The 16,314-nt window shown below is 48.0% G+C and overlaps 1 protein-coding gene across 1 annotated transcript in view; it reads left to right on the forward strand.

Annotated features, from left to right (window-relative positions):
* The window catches only part of LOC308069075 (golgin subfamily A member 2-like), a 161,117-nt gene that overhangs the window by 102,935 nt on the left and 41,868 nt on the right, over window positions 1-16,314 (forward strand). The window contains exon 2 of the mRNA XM_080400821.1: window positions 11,898-12,004. The gene's annotated coding sequence lies outside the window, so the exon portion shown is untranslated. The remainder of the gene's footprint in view (window positions 1-11,897; window positions 12,005-16,314) is intronic.

The raw sequence follows: 16,314 nt of genomic DNA on the forward strand, positions 1-16,314 counted from the left end.
CATTTTATGAGAGCTTCGCTGGGGCTAATGGGGTGGGAGCTGAGTTTCTGACTTGGGGGCAGCTTGATGTGGTGGATGGGGACAGAGGATGGTCGCTGTGTCTTCTGTAGCAAGGACAGTTGCAATGAAAGGACTGAGACCAAAGACCACTGTATTGCTGTTGGTTTTCCTTCGCTTACAGGCAAATGTCATCTGACCTTCTGCTGGCTACAGCTTGCTGCAGTGGATGTAACTGTTCCCATTATTAGGGCGTTCAGGGTCCAGCAACCACCCACCTGCACTACAGTGCGACCCCAGGCTTTCCTAGAAGGAGCAGGTGGATGAGAGAAATGGTGGCATGTGCTTTGGTTTGCATCTGTGCTGCATGGACTAAGTGCTAGGCTTGGCTACGTGGTCTCTTTTGTCATTTTAATTATGTGTCAGGAGAAGAAAATGAAACAGAGAGGGGTACTTCTGCAGTGTTTTGAATTTTAGGTTGCCAAACCAGCTTGTGTCATATAAATGCTGAGCTAGCTCTCTAACTGTTCTTCTGGCAAACTGTATGTGGGGGTTTGAGTGTTTTAAGAGCATTTCCATATTTTTTCTATTTTACTGGGGCTTTGAGCAACCTGGTCAAGTGGAAGGTGGCCCTGCACATAGCAGGGAGGTTCGAACCAGATGATCTTTAAGGTCCCTTCCAACCCAAACCATCCTATGATTATACAATTCTCACTCCCTGGGTTTAAATATATTTATTTTACATCTGCTGCTGCAGAGTTCAGCTTTCCTTCAACTGTATTTCCCTATCAGGATCTGTCTGTGTAGCACCTGCACTTCTAGATGGGAGAGCGCTATGGGTTTGAAAAGTGTACAGGTGTGGTCCTCTTCAGCATTGCTAGCTGAGTGCTAGGATGAGGAACCAGAGGGACGAGTGAGAAGCTGATGACCCTCCTTCAGTATCTGTGCCCCACTCTCATCATCTGTCAACTGCTGCATTTCCTCAAGGACCTTAACCACTTTCCTAAATTTTAGATGTTGAGAAGAGAAACTGCTCAGGACCTCACGTGCCTTGTTACTATTAGCATGACTGGGAATACATCCTGCCCAACAGCAGATTTTCCTACACCCTAGAGGACAGAGTTTCTTTAGCACTGACTGCGGGGTCCTGTCGTCAATGATCTGCCACGCTGGACATGCTGGGACTCTGATGCCTCCCTCGCCTGTATATTGCCTAGTTGGCTAGACTGCTGCTTTTTGTTTTGACAACTAAAAGGAAATCTGTTATCGATACATGCTTTGGTGCCCTGAATTTTGAACACATCTCTTGTTTACTGTAACCTTCTTTTAGCAGAGGAACACAGAGGCTCCAGCACCCAACCATGTCTTCAAAAAAGAAGAGCGCCTTCATCTCCAAGCAAGCTCTACATGGGTACACTTTGGGGTGCCTTGCTAGGTTTGCAGCTTCATAACATGTTCCTGTTCAACCTAAAACCCACACATGGGGGGGGGGGGGGTGTGTTGGGGAGAAATGTGTAAACTGGGAGAGCTCTCTGTGTATGCTACAGGGAAGCCCTCAAGTCAGAGGTTGAGAGAGTTGTGGGTGCTTTGCTTTTTGCAAAGAAACTTGCAGTCTAGGGATTAGAGAAAGAAAGAAAAGGCTGTAGGTCTGAGACCATCCTTGTCTGAGAAGCCCTGCCACAAGGCATCTTCAAGACTTCGTTTCATCATTAGAGGGAGCTGAATGCTGGAGTCCAGAACAACAGGGCTCAGGGCCAAACAGTGTCAGCTCAGCAAGATGGTCACCATCTTGCACCATGAGTCATCTGTCAGGACAGGGTGCAAGGCCAGTGCTGTGCCTTCTGGGGATGTTTCTCCCTAGTTGGTTCCCTAGTGCTATGACTGCTTTTCAGCTTCATCTCCCCACGCATCTGGTCAGGCTGGTTGGTGGAGGCGAGATGCAGTAGTTAGCCAAGACTGGCAAGAATTACCCTCAGCGTGGCTGAGATGCTGCCTCTTGAGCTACTAAGATTAGCCTCAAAAGCCTGTTTTCTTAGTCTTATTTTGTAATTAACTATGTGTTTAATGCTGATTCTCTGTATATTAAATCAGTTTGACCTGTGAAGGACAGGAACAGAGATGCCACTTATTCTGCTATTAAATACGTCCTGAAGAAAACCAGCTGGCAAAGTACAAGGCACAACCTTTTACTTACTTCTGTAGTTGCCTTTTGAAATCCCCCCATATTCCATTTTTTTCCAGGAGTTTTGTGCTCCTGCTGTGGGTTTGAAGCTTTGCCAGGGAGAGAGCTCTCTACAGGACTCTGCCACTGCATACTTGTGTCTTAAATCGTTGAGTGCACCTCAACGCAGTGGTAAGAAAATGAGCAGTTAATGTTGCTCAAGTGTTAATTGTGCCAGAAATTAAGAATGTATTTTCAGAGCCCCAACCCAGCAGTACTAAGAGCATTCAATTAATGTGTTTGTGTGATTTCCCTGAATGAGTGGCAGGAATCTGCCTGATCACTTGGCTCCAGGCGTAGCACGCACAGGCTGTAGCAGCCGATGATTGCACATTAAACTTGGTTTTTCTTCCATCCGAAGAAATCAGAGAAAATCAGGGTATGTGGAAAGTCTTGTCTGTAAGTCCCCTCAGACTTGGCAGGTGGTCCCTTGGGCCTCTGGTGCTGTCGAAGCCAGTGGCACTGCCCTGCAAACGGAATAGGAAATCGAGGTGAAATACCCTTGCTCTACTACAATGCATTAATAGCTGGAGCAGAAGATCTCACTGAAAGAGAAATAACTGTGTATGCTTACTTTTTCTGTACCTCCCTGTAGGGAAGGTAAGGTGCCTCCTGTGCTATAAGCAGTATTTAAATTCTGTGGACAGGCACAGGCATTGCAGAGACGTTAAATTGTCTGTAATTGGGCAAAATGTTAAAAATTCTTCCAATACTTTATGAAGACAGTTTTGCAGTGAATATTTCTCTGATATGGAGAAATAGTGTGAAATGGGGACAATGGACATCGATCATGATTGTATATGTCTGCTCAAGGAATGTGGGTATGGTGACTGGTCATGGGTGCGGTGTCTGGTCACATAGGCACACAGCTTTGAGGAGACGCCTGCCCTTCTTCCTCTAACAAAGGGGCTATTTATAAAAAGGATGAGAAAAGGATGAGAGACATTCCAATGTTATCTAGAGGAAGGGAGTCCTAAGTCTTCTTGCTGGAGAAGACCAGATGGTCACAAGGACATGAATCACCTACAAACCTGCAAGACCACCACATTCCAGGCAAAGGACTAATAAGCTAATTAACATACGAAGCGAGAGTAAGCGGGTTTAGCTAACGAATGTGTATAGGCGTTAATTGAATATTCATTTCTTTTATTGTATAAATGTGAGATGGGGCATGCACGCTTGTGGAGGAGCGATCCCCCGTGCATCTGCGCGCAATAAACATACCTACTTTATAACTTTCGAGTTACAGAGTTTAATTCCGTACGTCACCTCATGGGGTACTTTTCACCTTTTGCCTGGTATGTGATGGTCTTGCAAGTCTGCAGTGTTCTCATCGGCCCGAGCTAATGGATGTCCCTGTCGACCATCTGGTCCTTCGGCTTGTTTCTTTTACTCGCTCCCTCTAGATAACTTATAAACAGGCCCCTTGTCAGAGAAAGTTAGAGAAACGGACTCCTTCTTTCGCTAGCTCTTTCATTAATCATTTCTTTCAAACTATGGTTCCATGACCTGATTACTAGACCGACATTCTTTGCGTAAATATATTTACCCGTAACTGATTGTCCCCATTCCATACCATTTCTTTATACCGCTATTATTAAAGTTCACGATTTCTTGGCAGGTAGCTACGAGTTGTTTCATTCGGTTGCTCTCAGTCCTTGGCCTTGGTACAGGGCTGTACGGAGGATTCCATAGCAGCTTTTGTTGTGCAACTGCTAGTTCCACTGAAATATATTTCTTATTCCTCTATAGTTCTGTGGAAATGATTTTATAAAATCAAATAAGGTTAGTTAAATCTAACCGTTAGCAAATCTGTAACGCGGGGACCCGGCTCCTACCGCCCGGGCCCGGGCCGCGGCGGGGCGGGCGCGCTGCGACCCGCGCTCGGCGGGACCCGCTCGGCCAGGGCTGCCGCCGCCCGCCGGGCCGGCCGGGTGCGCGCGGGGCCGGCCGGGAGCGGCAGGCGCGGGCGCGCCGCGGGGCACGCTGGGAAGTGGAGTTTCCCAGCGACAGGGCCCACTGTGCCGTCAGCGCTGGGGAACAAACTGTCTCCTGTGAAGCTGCAGGTGAGGTTTGGGTGGGGCACGACGGGCCAGTCAGGTGTCACCCGAGCAGCGGGCAGTGCCGGCTGTCACCCGAGCAGCGGGCGGTGCGGGCTCTCAACACGGGGAGCAGGCACTGCAAGGTGGCACCGGCTCCTCCAGTCCCTGCAGTAAAAGCAGAGCTACCGGGCCCGGCAACCTCGAGGCGATGGAGCCCGGCCGCGAGCCCGAGGCGGTGGAGCCCGGCCACGAGCCGCAGCCCGGCGCCGTGCCGGAGCCGGTGGAGCCCGGCCATGAGGCGGGGCCCGGCGATGGGCCGGGCACGTCGCGGCACGGCGATGGGCCGGGCCTCCAGGACGGCAGCGCAGGCTGGGCGGGCCCTGGCTGCTGCCGCCGGTGGTGGGCGAAGCCAAGGCGGCGCAGGCGCGGGGCGGCCGTGGCGGACGGCAGCAGGCGGAGCGGGCTGGCGGCGGGCAGGGAGAAGGTGAGGGGCGGCGGGGGCCGGGGCGGGCCGGGCCGGCGGTGCCGTGGGTCCGCCGGGTTCGGTTTGGCGGTTTTCCCTCCCCCTGGCCTCCCCCACACCCTTTTTTGGGGGTTTTTGGTCTCATGTTACTTATTTCCCCGGCCGCGGCGTCGGCGGCGTATGTGAAAGTCCTGGGGAGGGGAAAGTGTCCTGGAGCGGTTCGGGCTTCCATTTTGGAATTCTGCCAATAACGGGTCCTTCTTTCCCCACCTGGAGGCCGAGGCGCGGCGCGGCCCGGCGCGGCCCGGCCCGGCGGGGGGCCGGAGGGCGGGCTGCGGGCTGGGGAAGCGGGCGGTTGACCGAACTGCCTGGGGCTCGCTTGCCTGGGGGCTTCACCCTGCTGGAGCACAAACGATTCGGCTCGGAAGACCTCGCCGAATTCAAGCGAACGGCTTATCCGACTAGCTTTTCCGGGGTGAAGTGGGTGTGATTGAAAAATGAGTTGTAGGTTGCTTCTCCCCTTAGTTCACAGTGACTACGCTGCTTGTATTAACATGGCATTTGTCTGTAAGGACTGCAATTTTCCTTCTCAAAGTCTTTCACAGAGTGGGAGATCTTACTGTCAGGTGCTGATGTTTCACTTAACATTCAGATTTCATTGCCCTTTACTCGTTTTTCCTCAATGCTCTTAGTTAGAACCCTAAAAAAACCCCACCCCAAGATACTTCTTTTCATCTCCTTTTAGTTGCAGGATGGAGTGTCAAGTCGTTTCCCAGCAACTCTTAGCTGTGTACAAAAGTTGAACGTTTGCAGCTCTGAGCCTCTTGTCGTAAACGCATCACATTAGATCTTACTTTAGCCTTTTTTTTGGACGTGTTTTGATTTTTATTTTTCTTGCCCCCCAGGCGACAAACTCATTGAAGAGCGTTTCTCTTGTCCTTACACTTGGTCTTTTTACCCAGTGGAGCTGGGGCTGGGGGGTTGACATCATTCTCACAGAAGGCATGTTCTGTTTGGATTTCAGATTATTATTATTTTTCACAGCTGAAGGAGTATCAGCAGAAGAAGAGCCCTGGAGCAGCTGCAGCAAGTAAGGAAAACCGCAAAACTAACGGAGACGGTCGACCTGAGACTCCCCCGGGCGATGACCAGCAGCCTCCAGAGAACGTGAGTGCCTCGGTCTTTGTCCCAGCTCACTTGCTACCTCCTTGTTCTTTGGTTTTCTGAACAACGTGACTAGAGCCGGGAAATGGTTATGCGGGTGTAATAGATGACTGGCGCAGCTGCCTGTATCGCCAGCACGCGAAGCGTGCCACAATAGTTAGCAGCTACCGCTGCTGGAAGGTGCACACTAGAGCTCAGGGTACGTGCCAAAGCCGCGTCTGATCGTGCGGTGCTGTCACGCAGCCCTGGGTGTGCCCAGAGCTGCTGCTTTGAGCTGCGTGCTCCTGGCCAGCCGGAGGATGCCGGTTTCTTTGGCTACCTTCGATTGACACTTTCTCTCTGTCCTTTTCTGAGCCGTTTCCCCTTTTCTTTCACCTCCTTCAGATTCTGAACATTCTGAAGGTGCCGGTGTCAGACCTGAAGCGCTCCAATGGGGTAGCCATACCCTCATTGGACAGGAGGAAGGTGAGGCAGTGCTCGTGTCCCTCGCAGTGACTCGCTCTCCCTACTGCATGCTTCAGGTTCTGTTTACGCTGGCCTCGATTTCTTGGGTGGAGCCTTGTCCTGACATAGCCCCTCTCAGTTGCTTGAGTTTTGTTGCTGTTTTTATTATCATGGAGCTAGTTGATACCATGCGTTGCCATTGCTCGTAAAGTGCTTGCGCCCTTCTGGTTTGTGTCGAACTGAACGTGTGAAAAAGTGAACCTTGTCGGAACCTCTTCCGCGAGACAGCTGAGCTTTGAGGAAAAGGAGGAGTGTGGGGCGAGGCGATAAACTAACTGAACTGCTGAGGGCAAGCGCAGTAGGGAGAGGTAGCGTTTTCTTGGTCTGTATTTCTCCCGCTGTGCGTGTCGTTGCTGTAGTCCCTAGGGCCTTGTTTCTGAAGGGCATGACTCTGCTGATCTGCAGGCAAGCAGCTGCCCTGAGGAAGCTGTCTAGTTATTCCTGCCAACCCATTTTACAACAGGCGATGAAACTTGCGCCGGGGATGTACAGTCTGGCAAGTTCCAGTACTGGGTTTAAATAGGTTTAGGCAGGAAGTCGGATCCTTTGAGTCAAGCGTTTACAGGCTTTAGCGTCTTCACGTTGCCAGGCTTCTGAAGAGGAAAGGGCAGGAACTATGCCGATAAGCAATAGAAACGTGTTCAGGCACAAACATAACCCCCCAGCCTTTTTAAAACAATTCTTTTCAGGCAGTTTATTTAAATGGAAGGCTTGCTCAAATTGTGATAGAAGCTCAGGGAAGTCAAATTTGGTAGCCCAGAATTGTCTTCCGCTGTTGCTGTGGCAAAGCTCTGATTTTCGTTTCACTTGCATCATTTTGGTAGCTTATTTTCCTACCATTGTTTCAGTTCAGTTGTCATAAAGTAACTCCTGTTTCCTACATATCCGTGCGTCTCTTATCAATAAGCGTAACTATAGTAATCACCAGGGGTACCGGATAGATGCAGTGAAACCTGCAAGACGGAATGGAGTTCACTCTGATTTGCCTTTGTATTCCTTTTGTCCTATTAATTCTCTTGATATTTGATGTGGAGCTTTAAGCAGTCAGCTCAAGAAAACACTCTTGGATCCCAGCGGTGTCTGCAGTCATCCTACTGAACAATATGATATTTAAGCACTGAGAAGCAAAAAATCCTGGTTTAGAACGTAAACTTTCAGCAGTGGGAAGAAAAGCTGAGTGGGATGAACGGACAGCATGTATTCGTGGAAAGATGTATTCTTGATTTAGTGGAAAAGAATGGGAAATCAACCCACATCATTGACATTAGCTTGTCGCAGAGGGAGTCTGCATCTATCCTTACCCAGAAAAGGATGTTTTCTCTGTGTGGTACTTTGGAGTGAAAGGTGCTATAAGGAGTATTATTGTGATAGTCAGTTCTTACTTAGTAGTGACTTGTTGCCGTGGGGAATAAAACTGGCTGACTTGACTGCTTTGCTTGTAGTCTACATCATGTGTGAATGGAGAAAGTGCTGTTTCTTCCGCAAATATTAAGGAAATGGAAGGAGGTTGTTCTCAGTGTCGTCGTCGTCCCCCCCCCCGCCCCCCCCCGCCCCCTTTCTTATTTGCTACTGTTGATAACTTACTGGGACTCTGCTTTCGGCAGTGTTAGCGAGACCTAATTGAATGCACAGTTCTCGTTCACTGCTGTCTAGTGTTGTCTTGTGCTATCATCGGGTAGTTGTGATCAACACTGGGAGGCAGGTATCGGAGGTGTTTCCAGTTTGGGGACTGGGGATAAGCTGGCTTCCGTGCAGCTGCCGTTCTTATTTCTGAGTCACTGTTAGGTCAAAATGAAGCCTTGACAGAATGGATAAAATGTGTTGATGCCTCAGCTGCTTTTGTGGAAACGGCAGATTTTTGTTTTGTTTGGAGAATCTGGTTATCACAGTTTGATAGGATTTATTTTGCTGTCCTTTTTAATTACTGCTTTTTTCCTCCCCTCCTCCTCTTCTGCTCCTTCCTTTTTCTCCTGTCTGCATGTGCCCATCAGACACGTTACCGGGAGCTGGCAGTAGCCCTGGATTCCAGCAATCTTAACGAACAAGCAGTTCGTTACACAGATAGAGGAGTTGGTAAGAAACAATCCAACCAACCAGTCTGACATGGTCCTCGCTGCTCCTCCAAGCTCTTTGGGTGTCTGCAGAGTTATGGGTTCTCTCCTAGTGCCACAAGGAAGGCTGCTTACACAGCACTCTGTAGGGAACAAAATGAGCTGCACGGAAAACCTGTTCAGCGGCCTTAGACGTTGAGCCCCTTGTGAATGTATTGGCTCAACTGAGGAACAAGAAACGGAGTTTTGTTGGTTCCATTTAAGTGTGCTCTGCTGATCTCATCAGGCTTTCCCTGGATGATAAGCATCCTGATAAAACAGCTATTTCTGCGCCTGGTCCGAATCCTTGAAACACACAATTCTGGTGCTGGCTGCAGTGTGAAAAGCTGTTTCTGCAGGTGGTGCTGCTGGTCTAACGATATCGGCAGAGTGGGAGCAGTAGGCCTGAGAGGGTCTGGGGCTGGTTTCTGATCATATCCTCAGCTTCTCTTGGCACGCTGAGTGAACTGCTTTGTCCTGTGGCCTGCATGGATTCCCGCTGCAGCTTTTCAGCCTTCAGCTTTAACACTGCAAGAAATGCAGCCAAGTGGACTTGTTTCAGTCTGAAAAGAGCCTTTCTTGTGTGAAATGCTTTTCCCCATTTTGTTCCTCTGTAAAAGTACACTTTTTGCAGCAAAGTTCAGCATTTCCCGGTGTACGCCGTGACCCCCCCTTGTTGTTTTCCTTTGGGCTTTGGGTTATTTTTGTTCCATTATGTTTCTTTTTGTGTTTTAGCTGGGCTGCAGAGGAACTTGGCATAGTGCATTGCCCACCCAAGACTCTCCTTGTTTGCCTGCTTTTACACCGGCCTGCAGCTGTGTAGGGCCTTTGCTGCATTTGTGGTCTTGCCTTTGCTTTTGCTGGTTATGTTGTGCATGGGCATTGCTAGAATCAAAACCTGTCACTCATCGCTCTTCCATCTGTAGTCATCTTTCAAAATGCATTGAAGTAGTAGCAGTAGTAGTAAAGAAAGAGCTTGGACAATGCTCGTTCTTTGGGAAGGCAAAAAAGTCCTGCGTATGTAGTTAGTTGCGAGGCATCTGTGAAGAAGCTGTCAGGGAGACAACAAGCAAATAGCAAACACAGCAGCACAGTTGTGTGGCGGCCTGGGTAGGCAGCTGCCACCTTTGTCTCCTTCACCTCATATCTAAAGGTGCATTACCTACGGACAACAGATCTCCAAATACTTCACCGCTAAGATGGAAATGGGCTAGGACAGAATTACCCCTTCTCTTTGTGTCTGGCTTCAGCCCTCCCATACCACCTCCTGCAGAAGTCTGCCAACACCAGTGCGGCTCTGCGTGACTTAAGGCCAGCTCTTCAGTGGAATAAAGGTCTGAGGTCTCAGTTAAAGGAAAAGACTACGTTTTTGTTTGGGGTTATTGGTTGGTTGGTTTTTTTATTTATTTATTGGTGGTGTTTTTAAAAAAACCCCAGCATTTCTGCCGATCATCCCAATACACCAGGATTACTGCCGTCAGTTGCACAGATGTGGGGATGCGAGTTTAACTGAAGTTGGTAGATGCTCAGATGTAGACATGGAGGGGTTTCAGCAGCGGTGTTGGAGAGCAACTGTGGCAATCTACTGAGCGATGAGAAAGATGCCTGGCATATGAAGTACATTAGTGAAGGCAGCTCCAGATCTCGTATTTTTAATAGCTAAGATGAACTTCCTAGTCCTCTACAGAAAGGACAGTGGAAATTCTGTTTGCGTGAATTGGGCATGTATCCTACTTTGTTGAAGTGAAAATGTGTTTCAGATGTGTGAGAGTATTTTCTCTTGACACTGGTGCATCACTTTTCTTCCACAGAAAGAGCAGAGCCAGGAGGCAGTGGATCAGCTGGAGAAGGTAAAGTGTGTCCTGGTTTTGGATAGGCAGAAAAATAGTATCTCTTCCTTGGCGGCGTAGAGAGTATAGTGGGCTGTGGCCCAGGCACGTGTGGTCTTGTCTTATGTTAGATTCAGTTTCATTTGTAGCGTAGGGTTGAATAATTTGACTTGATGAGTTAGGCCTGCTTGGCAGGTAGCGTTCTTATTTTGACACAAGCGAACGTTTAAATACTCAGGTATTAGAGGAGTGTGGTGGAGGCAGGGGAATACAAGTCCTTGCCAGTAGCTTGCTTCCAAGCACTACTGTTTTTATGCTAGCAGCGATGGTGCTGTGCTGTTACTGCCGATCTAGGATGGATAAATAGTGAAGGCGTTCAAATAACGCAAGGCTGAAGTATGTCTTTAAAAAGACTGCTGTCGTTTCGATGCTGCAAGTACTACCAATGTATCACTGCTTTTTTAGTTTGACACAAAACAAGGGTTACCCATCTACTTTTTTGTGCTAAGTAGGCATCATTTCTTTATACAGGAAAAGAAGGAGTTGGAAAAGAAATTTTCTGAAGAGCAAGCCGCGCTGAGGAAACAGCTACGGGTAAGGCAGAGCCTCCATTACAGTAACACTACCTGCCTTCTGCTGTTCTCTGGATTACTGACCATTCGTAGTCTTTACTCGGGAAGCCACGAGCGCGTTCCTTCAGGAAAACTGGCAGTCAGCCCGACTGTGCTTAACTGCACGAGCTCTTTACCTTTACTGAGTTAGCCTTTTGTGGCAACAGTGATGTTGCAGTTACAAGCAAAGAAGTTTTGTGCTGAGCCGATTTTCCTTTCCCAAAGGTTCGTATCCAGACTACTGGAATTGTAGCTTCTGAGAAGTCTAAGTTGCAGGCGGCACTTGCACGTACTCAGCAAGCTGCAGGGAAGAAATCAGGTAATTGACTGTGGGCACTCCAGCTCAAGCTGTTGGTCAAAGTGTGAATTTCAAGCCAGAGGCATGACAGTTGCTGGCAGCCAGGTCACAGCAGTGGCCGACTCCTCGGTGGGCAATAGTGGGCACCATCGCTGCCTCTGTCCCCCGAGCTGCCCCCAAGTGGGAGCATGTTGATCCCATGGCAGTTGAGGTTCTTTAGTGCATCGCTAAAGCCTTGTCAGCCCTGTTCAGCCCCGGTGACTACCCCAGGCTGCTCCTTTCTGACTTTCTTCTGATCCTTTTAAAACTTAGTTCCCTTTTTGCCACCCTCACTCCCACACAGCTATCGCGTAAAGGTAGGTTTTACCCGAGCCCTTCATTCTGAACCAAGTTTGAGCAACAATTTCTATTAGAAAGAAAGATCCCAACCAACATATTGCCTATTCTGCAGAGGAAGTTTCGTCATCTCCCTCAAAGTGAGGATGGTAGTTACCGAGAGCTTTACTGCCCAGAGCTGCTAGTGAGCCACCTGTAGAGCCAGGGGCGGAACCAGGTCTGCTGACTTGCAAAGCTCTGTGCTGCCTTAAGAGCTTGTTGACAAAGCAGAAAGTGCTGTTTAGCAGTTCCAAAAAGCCCTTTGTGATCCAGCCTCAACTCACTCTGTTCTGACTTGTTCAGGAGAAGCCGAGAGCCTTGCTGATCGTTTACGTTCATCCCGCCAGAGGGTAGTGGAGCTGGAACGTACTTTGGCCTCCGTCTCCCTGCAGCAGAAACAGGCAGAGAAGGTAAGAGTCACCTCTGCTTATGCTTCACCAGCAGCTCTGCCTTTGGCTATTTGCTTGTCAGTACACTAATGCAAAGTCTGTAGTCCCTGCTCGGAGAAGAGGCAGAAATGAACATTCTGAATTGTTAATTAACCTTGTAAAGCCCTGTGTTCTCCATGGTCAAGGCAAACTTCATTCAGGTTTCTGTGACCACTAATCATATGGTCCAGTTGCTGTCTTCAGATCCGGCACCTTACTTCATTAGTCTTGCCAGCTCCACGCAACAGAAGCGCCACCGAGACCTTGTCTCAGGAGGGTCTCCATCAGGCAGACACTTCAGTATTGATATTCATCCAGAAGTCTGCAGAAAGGACCTCACGTTCAGTTAGTAGCATCGCGTTTGAAAAGGCTGAGCAGATTTATTCCTGGCAAATTCAGGAGGTTCTAAGCAACCTGTCCTGAAGGATTTTGCCAAAGTTCTGATGCTTTCCAGTTCAGCTGATGTGCTAAAGGTGAAGTATTTTGCTGAAGTCTGCAGCTGAATCATTCATTATTTTTTTCTCCAGCATAACGAACAGTTAATGAAGGAGGTAGAAGACCTGAAAGAGGAGCTGTACGAACAAAGGTAAGTCCATTTGCTGCTTGTTACTGCAGAGTAACACTGCTCTTCCCGGTAGAGCCACAACACATCACAAGGGGCATGCACCACAGGTGGTGACTTGGGAGGTTGGATATTCAGCTTAAAAAACGTGACTGGATGTGATGTTTCTGTGATTCTAAGTGTTAAGACTAGCTGGATTGTAAATTTATGACATGTACTTGCCCGGACCCATAGTACATACAGTGATGCTGCTTTAATTTTGGTTTGTTTCAGCAAAAGTAATGAGGTAATTAATCAGAAGAATTTAGAGCTGTCAGAGAAGATTCACTGCCTGTCTTCCAAGATCTCAGCTAAGGATTTGCGTCTGGATGATTTGCATCAGAAACTGGAAATGGCTGAACGGAGGATCCAACAGGTGCCCATACTGCTTCCAGGCTGTGAGGGTAGATCACACTGACCGTTGTAAGACTTTGCTTCTGAGAGTGGGGGCAAGGCTTAACTCTTGTTCTGAAAGGAAGGCACAAAACCTCATCAAGGCATCCTCTTGGTCAAAGGCCTTCAGCGAGGCCTCTGAGGAACAGAAGGTCTGTTTGAAGGAGCTGGAGCAGGAGGCTGAAAGCTGTTGTGACGCTGGTCTGCGAAAAGAATGTTCTGCAATATGAGAGGGTGACTGAACATACAGCGCGTGACAATACGAAGACTTTTCCTGCTTTGTATCTGTTTGGCATTTTGGTTACACAGCTGTCTCGTGGTCTCACTGAGAAGCCAGTTGAATAGGGGTGGTGTTTGTACCCACCCTTGCAGAAGGTGAATTGGACAATGGTAACTTGAAGGTCAGCTGGGGAAAGTTAAGAGAAGCAGCCAGTTAGGAAGGGACTTCAGGAAGCCAGCTGTTAGCAGTTCAGAGAGCAAGCCGGTGTGAACCTGAGCCTGTGAGGGAAGAAACTGCTCTTTTGTTTATTTTTGGGTTTGGTTTTTTTTTTTCCTCCCCAGTCAGTGGCTTAAGTTACCCTTGAAATAAAGGCAGCTGCTCCTCTTCTGGGAAAAGTACTGTGTGCCAACTGACATGCTCCAGACATTGGCTTTAAATTCCTGACGTGTTTGACAACTTTTAAAATCACAAGCTTTTATACCATCTGATCTGGCTGTGTAATACAGACTCTGGAAATGCACAAAGTTTCTGAGCCCAGTTTTTTCTCCGCTGTCGTTTTCTTAGCACGGAGAGATGCATTTTGATCTGATTGGCTGTTATGTGGACCGTTGTGTCTGGGGTTTCAGAAATAATTTGTAAACTGATCTTTAATTGCAATATGTCATGACAGATTTCTTTTTCCAGTTGCCGTCTTGTAAAAATCCTGCGTCAGGAAAATGCTGTTCAGAAGCACACTTGACGCTACTAGGGCAGGAAAGCTGATTGTTGGCATGAGCTGCTGCTGCCATTGGTGTCTTCATGCGAGGCAGACCCTTCCCATCTCAGCCACTTCAGCTTTCTTGGCTGTGAAACGCAGAAAGCCCAGCAAAATAGGACTCCGTGTGTGAAAGCAAATGGATCAAGCATGGCGTTCCAAGCTGAGCAGAATTACTAACTTTTTTTTGTTGTGTTATTAGAACCTCACAATGCATAATTTCCCGAGAAGTGTCTTGTTCCTAATTCTCTCTGTTTCCAACAAATCCAGCTGTTCAAGTAGTTTATTGAGTTGTTGGTTGTTTGTTTTTTTTTGATTTATTTCACAACTGATGGTGGAGGAAGGAGGAAGTTCTTGTGGTTAAGGCACATGACTGTTCTTTGCATCTTGAAGCGTTAAGCAAACAGAATGTCTGGACCGGAAGAAATGAAGGAAACATTTTTGACATGTACTGGTGAAGGTATTCCTCTTGTCCATCTGATGTTTCATGTTGAGGAGTGTTTGAACCAATAAGGGTGAGGTGACCTGTAGCTGGAAGAAGTAAGGGAATTCCTGACCTTCCTAGAAGCACCTAACATACGTTTTCCCTTGAGAGCACAAGTATCTGTCCTGCTAAAAAGAAACGGAGAAAATTCTGTTTGTTTCCCTCTGCAGTCTTCCACTTTATTGCTTTCCTTAAATGTCTTCACCATTACCGTATTCTTGCTGCTCGATTCACGAGAAAAGTGCTGAGCAGGTAGACGGGGAATGCCAAGAGAGAGATTTCTTGTTTCCTGTGAAGTGCCAAGAAGGAAGCGACTGAAGTAAGAGGGAACCCTTGCAGGTGGCATTGCAAAGAGCTGTGATACATTGGTGGGGTTGAATGTTGAAAACTATTATCTCGTTTGTTTTGTAGTGTTTTTAAATTATGGCTTAGCAGAGCTGGATGATGAAATAATTTGCCATGAAACGCTAGAGCACTGCTCCGGGTCTTCATGGCGCTCTGATGCTGTACAAGATAAATGAAGTTGTCCGGTTCACGGTGGGTAGAGGAGTGGTCAGAGGCTGTTCATCCTCCCACGAAGGCTGGATGAGAACTTGCATTGCTGTCCAGGAACAGGTTTTTGGCCCTTTTCCGTTTGGTTTCTTCTAGTCATGGGATTCATCGCTCCATGAGGGCCACTGGCACCTGCTCCCAGCCACGCTGAGTTTGGCCTGTTCGTAAATGTCGTCCTTCTAAACTTGTGGTTCATAGCGTGCCGCACATCTCACCAAGTTTTAGAGGGAGCGTTTGAGTTTGACTCAAAAACTAAAAAACAAAAAGTTTTCAGGTAGTTGCTGACCTGTTCTTTTCTATCTTAATCTGCATCCAGCAATCTCCATTTTCCCCAGATACATCCTGAAGGTAGCGCTTTTCAGAGCAGAGTGGCCACCATCTGGCTTTGCCCTCGCTCGCTTCTTGGTGCGTCCTTTGCCATTAATCTAGTGTGTGAACTTGAAGAGTTGGGTGACGTTACTGCCCCGTGTTCTCGGGTACAGCCTCGTTTTGATCCTTTTGTCCTGTTAATTCTCTTGATATTTGATGTGGAGCTTTAAGCAGTCAGCTCAAGAAAACACTCTTGGATCCCAGCGGTGTCTGCAGTCATCCTACTGAACAATATGATATTTAAGCACTGAGAAGCAAAAAATCCTGGTTTAGAACGTAAACTTTCAGCAGTGGGAAGAAAAGCTGAGTGGGATGAACGGACAGCATGTATTCGTGGAAAGATGTATTCTTGATTTAGTGGAAAAGAATGGGAAATCAACCCACATCATTGACATTAGCTTGTCGCAGAGGGAGTCTGCATCTATCCTTACCCAGAAAAGGATGTTTTCTCTGTGTGGTACTTTGGAGTGAAAGGTGCTATAAGGAGTATTATTGTGATAGTCAGTTCTTACTTAGTAGTGACTTGTTGCCGTGGGGAATAAAACTGGCTGACTTGACTGCTTTGCTTGTAGTCTACATCATATGTGAATGGAGAAAGTGCTGTTTCTTCCGCAAATATTAAGGAAATGGAAGGAGGTTGTTCTCAGTGTCCCCGTCCCCCCCGTCCCCCACCCCCCCGCCCCCTTTCTTATTTGCTACTGTTGATAACTTACTGGGACTCTGCTTTCGGCAGTGTTAGCGAGACCTAATTGAATGCACAGTTCTCGTTCACTGCTGTCTAGTGTTGTCTTGTGCTATCATCGGGTAGTTGTGATCAACACTGGGAGGCAGGTATCGGAGGTGTTTCCAGTTTGGGGACTGGGGATAAGCTGGCTTCCGTGCAGCTGCCGTTCTTATTTCTGAGTCACTGTTAGGTCAA

This window comes from Falco punctatus (assembly GCF_963210335.1).
Source record: "Falco punctatus genome assembly, chromosome: 9".
Taxonomy (NCBI): domain Eukaryota; kingdom Metazoa; phylum Chordata; class Aves; order Falconiformes; family Falconidae; genus Falco; species Falco punctatus.